The sequence below is a fragment of the Mizuhopecten yessoensis genome, unplaced genomic scaffold (genome assembly GCF_002113885.1).
Source record: "Mizuhopecten yessoensis strain PY_sf001 unplaced genomic scaffold, ASM211388v2 scaffold6045, whole genome shotgun sequence".
NCBI classification, from domain to species: Eukaryota; Metazoa; Mollusca; class Bivalvia; order Pectinida; family Pectinidae; genus Mizuhopecten; species Mizuhopecten yessoensis.
Window position 1 is genome coordinate 320,176 of NW_018406352.1, and position 14,364 is coordinate 334,539.

Sequence of the window (14,364 nt, forward strand, 5' to 3'; positions counted from 1 at the left end):
TAATTAAACTCGTGAAACTGAATACAGTCGATTTCCGGATGCCGTGTTTTTGTTTGTATAAAAGATTTGTGTCTACCTTACCCGCTGTAGCGTGTCAACAAAATGTATGCACATCTGCATTCTGATCGATTAACGATGCATTCGTTTTAAATCCGACTGTGTATACAATGAGTTATGTTCTGAAAGCCTAGTCGAATTATGTGTCAGAATAAAACACAACGATAACACAAACAGCATCTGACAAAAAATCTACATTGTCTGCATGTTCATTTTAGATATAAGCTCTTTCGAATTTAAGTAAGAAAAAAAATAAAGAAAAAAAAAACACAAATTCAAAATTATTGTATACACGTTGTATTGGTTACATGTCCTTTGTGCTAAAATGGTAATCGACTTCCCTTTAAATATATGATAGAAACGTGATCAAAACTTATTTAATATATATATATATATATATAACCAACCGGCGGTGTTTCCCTGGGTACTTGTTGATACATCTTCACGCTTTCACAAATTAAGCAAGCCGTGAATCAAAACGAAATTTTGTTGATAGATGAACAAGTAAAATATCATTCTTTCCACATTCACTTTTGATTTACGAACTACTTTTTGTGGCCCCCCTTTATTTAAGCATAAATTTGGCACGGTATTCACACATTTTCATTTTTTCCTGTGTTTGACGTATCATTAACCGACTGAAATAAAGCTATGTGTTGCGCGCATATCTCTATCTAGACTAATAAATAACTTGTAAAATGTTTCAAAAACAAACAATTGACTTATAATGTATATTGCAACCCATAGGCATTTTGGAGTATTGGCACTCATGTGAAAAAATACCCGCCTTATGGCCCATCTCCAAACTCTGTTTCTATGGTGAGTGTACCAGTTAAACCACCGTTATTAACCCTACTCGCGATTTCATGCATGTCACAAATTGCAGGGTTGATACCAGGGGCGGGTCCAGGTGAGGGCGTTATGGTTTATTAAAAAAAAACAACAAAAAACAAAAAAAAACAAAAACTATCGTAATCTGCTAATATTGTATTGAATATGGCAAGTTATACATATTCATTAATTAAACACATACTCTGATTTCTTTTTATACTGATTCCCCGATCCGATGGGTGATCCGTAGTTTTTTAGCAAAAAAAAAGGTCAAAATTTTTGTTCGCCTCGCTCCGATCGGCGAAAGATTTGATTTTAAATACCATCTTTCAAATATCCTAGAAACGCCCCTGGATACTATGTATACACTACAAAGTAATACGTCTACCTGGCGCGTGTCCCATTGAACACCGTAGCAGAGAGTGGTGTGTCCTTTTACAGGACAACATAGCCACGGCTGCAAGCGTATTCTTGGTTCCAAGGTTAAAGTTTGTGTAAATGCAGTTGGTTTTATCGAACTCTTATCAATATCAACAAAAGCAACACTACCTGCCTCGGAGACCGAATGTCGATAGAGCCTCGTTTGAACTGTCGTTACATAGAAAGATCTCTGTATATGCATGTACACTTCACCTTTCTTCTTCTTTGGGGTACTATAGCAACATCTTAATCCTTCGTCTCAGTGACTTTTTTTCGCGTTTATGTGTCTTGCTTTTATCGAACTCAATATGTATATCAACAAAGACAGCATTATCTGCCATTAAGACCAAATTTGGACTAAGACTCCCTTAGCTTGTCGTTACAGGCAAATTGGTATGTATATACATCTACCCTTTCTTCTTACTACGTGAACTAACAGCAACAACCTCATGTTAATCCAAAGTTTCATTGTAATATCGCGTATAAATGCGTTATGTGTCTTTAGAGAAAATACGATATCAATATTAACAAAGACGGTGTTACATGCGCGTACAGATTCGTTTGGAGATTTATTACCAACATTTTGTTGCCTTTAGTTATATCCTCCTTTCAACCGTTATATTCACCATAATATTATCTAAGTATGTAGCATCTCCTACCCCCTTTTCCTCCTCCTCCCCCTTCCTCTCCCCCTCCCTCCTCTGCCCCTCCCTCCAACCGTGCCGTCTCCTCCTCCTCCCGCCCTCTTCCTCCTCCTCCCCTCCCTCCCACCGTGCCGCCTCCTCCTCCTCCCGCCCTCTTCCTCCTCCTCCCCTCCCTCCCTCCGTGCCGTCGCCTCCTCCTCCCCTCCCTCCTTCCGTGCCGCTACTTCCTCCGTCGCCTCCTCCTCCTCCTCCTCCCTCCCTCTTCCTCCACCTCCACTTATTGTACCATTTGACATGGTTACAACGTCAACAAAGGCAGCATGTCCTGCCTAAGAGACTTATTTTGATAAAAAATTGTTATTAAAATATTTCATCTGTATACAATACCGTCCTTAAGTGACCTTAGCTGTTGATAGGACATTTAACCATATACAACAACACCAACTAAATATGTACATTTCACGTTTTACCATTATTTTCAATGTAATAGCCTCTGCCTTTCTATCCTCTCGGTACGTAGCTCGTCCTTCTATTGGACAGTGTAACAACGTCAACAAAGGGATTTCAGATCAATTGATAACAGCTCATTTGCATACACGCGTTGTAGTATCGTAACCGGTGTCTCTCTCTCTATATATATACACACGCAGAGACTCCATACCAGTACCGCTAGTGATAGTCTCAATCACACGGCGGGCCCTTCAGTGGATATCAACACATTCATCCCGGTAGCTGCTTTCTTACCAGGGGATCCGTTATACAGCACACATCACGTGGTCCGAGCCTCTATAGAGACCGTACCATGCTACAGTGACTTTACAACGGGTTATAAACATGTGCGTGTGAGTTTTCCTGGAATTATTCAACTCGACACAGTAAGTGATTTTCTCGTGGATCAATCTCGGTTGAAGTGATTCGGGGAGATGGATTACATTCGCTAATGGTTTTCTCGTTTCGCGACAGTATTTTGCTGAAAAGTAAGGCAATTCTCTGTAGGGGTTATTTATGTAGATTTTTTTATCGTGTTTTCCATCCAGTCGCGAGAGGTGGATACTGTAGAACACGACACATACACCTGTACTTTATTTCGTTATATTATCTGTAAGTAGAGGCACAATTCAAAATATACACTTTCCTTTTCGATTTGAAATTAACCAATACTCCTCCAGTTTTTGTAATTCATGCAATTCAGGATTTTAACATACATCCACCTCTGTTCCAATGTTGTTTAGACTTTGTAGATCCAAACCATTTGACCTCCGTTATATATCTCTGCGTAGAGGCACAATTCATAATACACACATTCCTTTCCAATTTGGAATTTTTAAAAAGTACTCCGGTGTTTGAAATGATCATAACTAGGGTGTAACACACTTTCAACTCTGTTCAAAAATTAGTTTAGACTATTAAGATTACAACAAGTTTAACCTCTAGTGTCACCGATCTTACGTTTACTTTTCAAAGTTTTATTCAAATTCGGTAGTTTCTAATTCGGTGGTCATACAGCTCGATGTAATGCCCTTTAGTCAGATAAGATTGTCCTTACCTAATGAATCAGTACTTATCCAGTGTTTAAAATTAGTTCAACTATTGGGTTCGACGGACCTCCCCTTCTGTTTCGACAACTTGGATCACAACACCAGTTTGCTCCTAGCATCACCAATGAGTTGTAACAGTTCAAAAAACTGTATTGTAATTTATTTCTGGCAAATTGTTTTTATCACATTCATCAGTACAATATTCCACGGTCATTTAGTTTGAGTGAATGTCCTTTAGTCAGATTAGCATGTCCTCACTAAATTAACCAGAACTTCTTCAGATTTTGAAATCATATAATACAGTTATGGGGTTAAACGCGCCTCCACCTTCGGTTTCAAAAGTAGTTTTGTCTATAAGGATGCTAACACCATTTTAGCCAAAAGCAACCCCATTGAGTAATAAGAAAGTCAAAACAGCCGTATGATGCAGTGAGATTTATGTTTTGGCATATTGCCGCTATTACAAACGTTTATAGAGCAATCATTTATGTTAAACTTCTCTCACTTTTCAAGTTTTCCTTCCAATTCGTTAGTGCAATGTTCCGTGATCAGTCGATTCGAGTGAATGTCCTTTATTTCGTTTAGCATTTCATCTCTAAACTCAAACTCGGCGTTTTGTGTCAAATATTAGCACATTGCCAAACAACTCTATACATTATTCAGGAAAGAATATTATTTTCGCGGTTTTTTTGTTTTTTGAAAAGAGAGGTAATGCTAGCTGCAAACACCGCAAATATTAGCACACCGACAAAACCCTCCTGTTATACGGTGTTAAATATCATTTTCTTTGTTTGTGGTAGTGTGCTATTCAAAGTTTTAGGCGATTTGTGCGATGGTGTTGATTGAAAGTATCCCCTTTGTGGTAATATTGAAAAGTAGATGTGTGTGTAAAGGTTTTAGTACGGACTATTTGTTTTCTGTCTGGTCGTCACTGAAACAAGCGTTCAGTATAGGATATCCTTAACTTCCTAGTGTTAATTGAAACTAACAGTAAACAACATATAGTAACCTTTATGTAGAATTTCCATGGTCGTGTTATATTTTTTTTATTTCGTGACATTGTAGGGTTTAGACGTAAGGTTACTTAGTGTATGACATTTCGCGAGTAATTGACACCGTTTTAGCTTTCTTTCGCGTGACAACGTATACCTTAGACGTAAAGTTGTTTTGTATTTCACCTCCAATGTATAATTTCTACAGTTTGTTCTTTCGTTTCATGACATTCCATGGTTTAGACTTCTAGATACATAGCGTATGACATTTCATGAAGAATTGTCATGGTTTGTTCTTTCGTTTCAAGACATCTCATGGTTTAGACTTTTAGATACGAAGTGTATAACCTTTAATGTAAATGTACAATCTCTAACGTTTATTCTTTAGTTTTATGACATTTCACGTTTAAGTCTTCTAGAAAAATAGCGTATGCTCTTTCTTTCGTCTCTTAGCAATTCACGATTAAGACTTCCAGACACATAGCGTATGATCTTTCATGTGTAATTGTCATTGTTTGTTCTTCCGTTTCTTGGCATTTGATGGTTTAGACCTCCAGATACATAGCGTATGACATTTCATGGAGAATTGTCATGGGTTTTTTTTGTTGCGTTTATTGAAATTGTATGGTTTAAACTTAAAGTAGCATACCATTTACTCTTTTTGTTAAAATTGTCATAGCGTTATCAATTCTAATATTCACTTCGAAATAGATATTTCTCTGAAGCAAATATGCTTTCGAAAGCAAATATTTCCACTGAAACAAATATTCTCTCTGAAACAAAGTAAACTCTTTCTGAAAGAAATATTCTCTCTGAAACAAAATAAACTCTTTCTGAAAGAAATATTCTTTTTGAAACAGATATGCTCTAACAGGCGGATATTATCTCTGAAAGAAATGATTACACTGAAATAAATATTCTCTTTAAAGCAGAAACCCTTTCTGAAATAGGTACTCTGAAACGAACATTCCCTCTGAGGAACATATTTTCTCTTAAACAGAATATTTTTACTGAAAGTTAGACACGTGATATGATGAAATTTAGATACGATATCTGTATTTCAAAGCTTGTAATCACAAAGGCTGGTTTTTTTCCGCTGTCAGTAGGATATGACCGGTAGATGGGTTTACAGGACATTAAAAGTAGACAGCCGCGTCCTGTTTGATGATGACAAAATAGATCTGTAAGAGATAGCTACAAATATGAATTAATTTAGTAGTATACAAGTATGAACGGTTTAAGATGTATATCAGTATGGACTTAGCGTATGTATGATAAGGGCAAAATAAAAACCGCACATGTGCTGTAGCTATATTTGATATAATTCGATATGAATATTCCATAAAACGTATTATCGATAATAATAAGTTTACGCGTGAAGGTCGACTTCCATAATTCTGACACTTTATGAATCACAGCAGCTTTTTCAAATGGACTGTCAATATTTCAAGGAAATCTGATTTACACGTCGTAATAGGTATGCTAGTTTACAACGTCTATATAGCACTACTGAATAGTTCATGTAATTATTCCAACGTATGTTTAAGCATACATAGAACACAAATAGTGGTTACTAAACAGCCATACAGCTCCAACGTGCTAATATATTATTCAACATACATATACGTCACAACTTTGTCACCACTTTCTGTGCACATGAATATCTATCACTCGCATACATTTATTCCATGACCAGTATCACACATTTGAGATTGCCAACCTGTTGGTTCCTAGCCTCACCAATGAGTCCTAAAGGGACGAAACAGCTGTATTGTACAGTGTAATTCATTTGTGGTTTACCGTATTTATTACGACAATTTACAGGTGATTCACCTTTGTGTGTTGCGTTCATAAATCAGATATTGCCCCTGTGGAGTTTTACGTAGCCTAACAGATATGCAGTTTGGTTTTCTATTCCTGACCTGCAAGGATGGTAACATAGGGGCTCAAGGACATGTTCCCTACCTTATTACTACATGACAGCAACATGGTACTTAATGCTGTATGTTACCCCACTGTGTTATAGACACTTAACAATTTATAGTACCTTACTGCGATGTGGAAGCTTAGGAATATATGTAACTTTACTGCGACATGGAGGTTTAAGGATATATGATACGTTACTGTTAGAAGGACACTTAAGTATTTGTGTTAGCTAACTGTGACATGGGGACCTATGGCTATATGATTCCTTAGTGTAAAACATAAATTAAGGATGCACGCTTCCTTGTTGTAGCATAGAAAATAACGATGTATGCTTCCTTAATGTGACATGGGGATTTAAGGATGTATGCTACGTGACTGTTAGAGGGACACTTAAGTATTTGTGTTAGCTACCTGTGACATGGGGACCTATGGATATATGACTCGTTAGTGTAACATAGAAATTAACGATGTATGCTGCCTTAATGTGACATGGGGGTTTAAGGATGTATGCTACGTGACTTTTAGAGGGACACTTAATTATTTGTGTTAGCTACCTGTGACATGGGGACCTATGGATATATGATTCCTTAGTGCAAAACATAAATTAAGGATGCACGCTTCCTTGTTGTAACATAGAAATTAACGATGTATGATTCCTTAATGTGACATTGGGATTTAAGAATGTATGCTACGTGACTATTAGAGAGACACTTAAGTATTTGTGTTAGCTAACTGTGACATGGGGACCTATGGATATATGACTCCTTAGTGTAACATAGAAATTAAGGATGCACGCTTCCTTGTTGTAACATAGAAATTAACGATGTATGCTTCCTTAATGTGACATGGGGATTTAAGGATGTATGCTACGTGACTATTAGAGGGACACTTAAGTATGTGTGTTAGCTAACTGTGACATGGGGACCTATGGCTATATGATTCCTTAGTGTAACATATAAATTAAGCATGTATGCTTCCTTAATGTGACATGGGGACTTAAGGATGTACGCTACGTTACTGTGAAATGTGGACTAAAGGAAACATGCTTCCTTGTTGTAACATAGAATTGAGGATGTATGCTACCTTACTATGACATGTGGACTTAAAGGTATATGCGTCCTTGTTGTAACATAGAATTGAGGATGTATGCTAAGTCACTGTGACATATGGACTTAAGACTATATGCGTCCTTGTTGCAATATATAATTGAGGATATCTGCTACCTTACTGTGACTTTGTGACCTGCAGTTGTATCCTAAGTTCCTTTTATATGGAAGATAAGGTATACTAGCCTAATGTGACATTTAGACTTACGTATGTAAGTTGCCATGTGAATATATTTCGGAAACTTGTCCCACACAAAAATATTCGATGGCTCATTTAAAACATGCACAGGAATGTAAACGTTTCACTACTGAGTATACCTGTTGTAATCTACTGCATGTTGTAAGGGGCAGATAATATAGGAACTTACGCTGAATGTTCACCTGAATTGGTGAGGTTAATGGGCTTTGCTCCGACGCCAGGTCGTACCAAAGTGATTAGAATTGGTAGGTGTTATTCCTTGCTTAACCTTCATTTTCGGCATGGTATTTTAGCGAGGTAGCACTCTAAAGCCAACATCAGATCCGTGCTATCTCAAGGAGATAATTACACAAGTATAAGACACATACGCACATATAGACACGTTCATAAATAACACTTTTCTGTCTATATCACACTTAACCATATACAAACAAAACTAATCTCTATTAAACAGTAAGGTATCATACATCCTTAAGTCTCTAAGTCACAGTAGGGTGGCATACGTACTCGAGTATCTTTGTCATAGACAGGTATAACACATCCTTAAATCATCCATATCACAAGTAAGGTAGCATATACCCTTAAGTTAAAATTCTCACCATTTCGTTGGAAAAGTTTCGTAGTTTGCCGGTTCGAATCAGTTTAGTCATTTTAACATGTATTCGATGTGCTAATATTCGCTATTCAACTGCAAAAAAAAGAAACAAAATGAAAACGAATATTCATAAACAGTTATATTTCATTTTATACAGTATAGACTATTACTTTCATTAAATGATTCACGTGATGATGTTAACGTTAAGGATTCGTGTAACGATTTATTGGCAGTACGTTAATTGAAGAATTGTATTATGGAATATTCTTACCGCGTCTGAGTGTAACTGAACAAGGCGACAAAGATTAAAGCTATATTTTCGATTCTAGCCAATTAGTGTGAATGAATCGGTCTGTACACATGCTACTCACAGTTATATTAGCGGATCGGCTGCTGCAAAGAAAAGCGTAAATAAACATACATAGAGCGCACTATTAGAGTCAAATTAAAGAATACTTTGAAATAGTGATGAATTTTTATTCTGCTATGATTTGTGGCAGGCAATTTATAAGATTAATTATTTTTTGACACATTCGGCGATTTTCTGACATTGATACTCAGCCTGTTCGTATGTTCGTTTTTTATTTCACGTAAAGACATATATAACATTCAATTAGGATCGACCTTAACACATACGAATGCTATTATTCTATGGACCCTCATGGAGGCCAACCTTTACCGACCCTTATACCATCAACACAATCGTGTATCTATCAGTACACATGCTATACTAAGCTTCATTGCGTGCTACAATGTGACTTATTCTTGTAAGTAAACACGTATTGACAATTTTCTATTCTACGCAGTTCCACACGTGTCACTGTAGGGTATACGGCGCCATTTGTAAAACAATAACTGCTACTTTAGCTTCCGGTAACAACGAACTCGCATTAAATAATAATAGCATTGTTCTCGCCTCTGAGTACCTCTACATCTGCATTACTTACGGTACACTAACAATTTTAAAAACACACAGTTCTGTGCTAGAGAAACGACGGCTGATTCACAATTATTGATAATGTTTAACAATTAAAACCATGCATATCAAATTTCCCGGCAGTCAGAATCTAATGACTTTTAAATCGTCTGATAACCTTTTTAAGAACGCGCCATCGCCCTGTAAAATTCAATAAACGCCTTTGTGAGCATTGAAAAAACTACAAATTTATGCGTGTAACACATAAAACAATTCAATAACATTTCTGGTGCTTGAGTCAGTTGTAATGTTTGTGAACGGAAAAAAAACGGTAGAAGGAAAAATTCCGACGATTCCTCGATATTTATTGTTCCATAGACGTCAATGTAATTATGTAATTCTTCTGCAATGATAACTGTTTTGAATGGTACTCCATGTCTGTGAACATCCCCTTCCTTAACTTCGTAAAAATGACTTCGCAACATCGATTTACAATACTCGTCAACATTTTGAAATTCATCAATTAAGAAGTTTTACGCACCTGGTCCTCTGTTTCTACAGTGGTGTAGGCGGATTAGGATTGTCATCTCTTTGACCCCTATCATCACGGATGAGTCATAGAAGGACGAAACACCTGTATAATTCAGTTCAATTCACATTTGGTGTACTGTATATATTTCTTATCTTAAAGGTGCGATAATATGTGTATGCTTGTCCCTGCTAAATTCGTCTTTCTTAATTTTATTGCAAGAAATGTAAAATTTTCAGAGAAATGAAAGTCATTTATAGGTCGTCAAATATTGTGCATTGATCTATATATAGGTGTTCTCATCAAATTACCGGACCACCATTTTTTTTAAAGAAGTAGCTTGGGGCCATTAGGCACAAAATAACTATTTTAGGAATGTAGAAGCTTGGTAACTTTTTAAATCAACCCACGAACAAACCCCAAAAATCTTGGTTATTCCGTGTATTTTAATTCATAAGACAAACATGTATTTCATACGTGCTCATTTAATTAACAGTTGTTCCTTTTGGACAAAGAAATCAAGGTTGCCATTTAATAGCAAAGACTCCACAAATGAAAAAGCAGCATTCAAAATAATGTACAACTCGGTGATTTTTTAATTTTCAAATACTACATCAACATCCTGGATTGATTTACATTGTTTACACATGTGCATTGCCAGCTTTCAAACACTGATATTTTCAGTTTAAGAAGTGACAATGATCACTTCTCAAGGATATATGTCTCACTGCATTGCGGATTCTCATCTATGCAGTAACTGTAATTTATTTTCGTTTTACACACAACTAAGGCCAGTACACTTCTGTTATGATTTTCCTAAATAAAGTATATTGTACTTTTCATTCAGAAATAATTCATCATTATATCTATAGTCATGCCGGTAAAATAAGTTTCGAATGCAATATTTTCATGTTTTGGCAGTGCTACAGGGATTGAAAGGTAAAACTACGTTTAGTGGAAATTTGTGCATTATCTACACAGAGCGTGTCTTGGCGAAGGAAAGAAACTCTTTTTTTGGGGGATTTTTATTAAAAGCTTAGTAATAAACTACACTTCCACAAGCTTTTGTATTAAAATATCCGTTTGAATATCTTTCAATCCAGTATAAGGAAATGACGATGATAATATATTTGTTAATCTCCCTGATCAAACGAACCTTTCTACTTGAAGGTATTGTATTACAGACACAAAAACAATATACACATCATTGCAGTTCAAATCAATTTCAGCAAGTTTTGTTTTTTGTAAATCGACACACGTTTCCGGATTAGACTGTGTGTGACTGGTTCCACGATTACCGGACCACCATATACAAAATCCCTGTCCCTTTGCATATGAAACACTATCATATAAAACACTATCATATACAACACTAACATATATAAAACACTATCATTTGAAACACTATCATATAGAACACTAACATACAAAACACTATAATATAAAAAAACTAACATATAAAACTCTAACATATAAAACACTATCATATTAAACACTATCATATAAAACACTAACATATAAAACACTATCATAAAAACCACTGATATAAAACACAATCATATAAAAACACTATAATATAAAACACTATCATATAAAAACACTATGATATAAAACACTATCATATAAAACACTATAATATAAAACACAATCATATAAAACACTATCATATAAAACACTAACATATAAAACACTATCATAAAAACCACTATGATATAAAACACAATCATATAAAAACACTATAATATAAAACACTATCATATAAAAACACTATGATATAAAACACTAACATATAAAACACTATAATATAAAACACAATCATATAAAACACTATCATATAAAACACTAACATATAAAACACTATCATAAAAACCACTATGATATAAAACACAATCATATAAAAACACTATAATATAAAACACTATCATATAAAAACACTATGATATAAAACACTATCATATAAAACACTATAATATAAAACACAATCATATAAAACACTATCATATAAAACACTATCATATAAAACACTATCATATAAAACACTATCATATAAAACACTATCATATAAAACACTATAATATAAAACACAATCATATAAAACACTATCATATAAAACACTATCATATAAAACACTATCATATAAAACACTATCATATAAAACACTATCATATAAAACACTATCATATAAAACACTATCATATAAAACACTATCATATAAAACACTATCATATAAAACACTATCATATAAAACACTATCATATAAAACACTATCATATAAAACACTATCATATAAAACACTATCATATAAAACACAATCATATAAAACACTATCATATAAAACACTATAATATAAAACACAATCATATAAAACACTATCATATAAAACACTATTATATAAAACACTATCATATAAAACACTATCATATAAAACACTATAATATAAAACACAATCATATAAAACACTATCATATAAAACACTATTATATAAAACACTATCATATAAAACACTATTATATAAAACACTATCATATAAAACACAATCATATAAAACACTATCATATAAAACACTATAATATAAAACACAATCATATAAAACACTATAATATAAAACACTATTATATAAAACACTATTATATAAAACACTATTATATAAAACACTATCATATAAAACACTATCATATAAAACACTATAATATAAAACACAATCATATAAAACACTATCATATAAAACACTATAATATAAAACACAATCATATAAAACACTATCATATAAAACACTATTATATAAAACACAATCATATAAAACACTATAATATAAAACACTATTATATAAAACACTATTATATAAAACACTATTATATAAAACACTATCATATAAAACACTATCATATAAAACACTATAATATAAAACACAATCATATAAAACACTATCATATAAAACACTATAATATAAAACACAATCATATAAAACACTATCATATAAAACACTATTATATAAAACACAATCATATAAAACACTATCATATAAAACACTATAATATAAAACACAATCATATAAAACACTAACATATAAAACACTATCATAAAAACCACTATGATATAAAACACTATCATATAAAACACTATAATATAAAACACAATCATATAAAACACTAACATATAAAACACTATCATAAAAACCACTATGATATAAAACACAATCATATAAAAACACTATAATATAAAACACTATCATATAAAACCACTATGATATAAAACACAATCATATAAAAACACTATAATATAAAACACTATCATATAAAACACTTTCATATAAAACACAATCATATAAAAACACTATCATATAAAACACTATCATATAAAACACAATCATATAAAACACTATGATATAAAACACTATCATATAAAACACTAACATATAAAACACTATCATATAAAACACTATAATATAAAACACAATCATATAAAACACTATCATATAAAAACACTATGATATAAAACACAATCATATAAAACACTATTATATAAAACACTATAATATAAAACACTATCATATTAAACACTATCATATAAAACACTATCATATATAATACACTATCAAATGAAACACTGTCATATGACATACTATCATATAAAACAATATAATGTAAAACTCTATCATATAAAACACTAGATCAGACATTCTTCAAAGGTCTTTTATATATACCTACAGTTTGTTTTGTTTGTTCCTCGCGTCAGTTAATATAAGGTGATATATAGACATTATCCACTGATAATCAAATTTCCCTCTTAGCAAAGGACACAGAACAAGCTACTTTCTATACGGGGATACCACAACAGCTATATATTTTTAATGGAACAATTTCTGTTATAATAACAGGTTATTTATTGGCAAAATAAAACCGTTTTTTTTCAGTCATACATTTTTTAACCCAACAGACACAGATCTCTTATCATCAGCAAAATACAAAACAATTATGAGTTGAGGGATTTTTGTTCACTAGCACAATTAAACGTTAGTTGCATCTTGTAGACCATAATTCGAATACAGTAAATGTATGATGAAATACTCTCTTCACATCACCTTAGATGTTGTTTGGACGTTAAACCACAAAGAAATAATACAAAGCTATCTCATGTTTCTATCAACACAGTGCGCTTTAAAAAACAAATCTTAATGACGTTTTCCTTTGTCACATATCTCTGACTACATGTAAAAATGCAATATGTTAACAAGGATTCCACGAATGGTTTTTTTTTCTTTTTCTAAATAGCATGTTTTTTTATATACAGTAGTTTCCTTTTGATAGGTTTCTGACTTTGATAAACAACCGTTTTCTAACACAAACTCGTGGGTATAAAAATATCTAATACAAGTTTTATGCAAGTTTCGTCTATTGCCTGTAACCTATTATATAAGAATATAAGTCTAAATTCTGAGTTATATCACAAACTCTGTATGTAGGACATGCTAATAAACATACTTCGATATTACACAGTTTGAACATAACTTTTTAATAATGGTTATATATATATATATATATATATATATATATATATACCAAATCATACAATAAAGTACCATGTTTTATGACGAGCTCTGCATATAGCACA

The 14,364-nt window shown here is 33.1% G+C and overlaps 1 protein-coding gene across 1 annotated transcript in view; it reads left to right on the forward strand.

Moving 5' to 3' along the window:
* The first annotated feature begins 2,624 nt into the window (after positions 1–2,624).
* The window catches only part of LOC110451464 (CD82 antigen-like), a 58,459-nt gene continuing 46,719 nt past the window's right edge, over positions 2,625–14,364 (forward strand). Inside the window, exon 1 of the mRNA XM_021499499.1 lies at positions 2,625–2,827. The gene's annotated coding sequence lies outside the window, so the exon portion shown is untranslated. The remainder of the gene's footprint in view (positions 2,828–14,364) is intronic.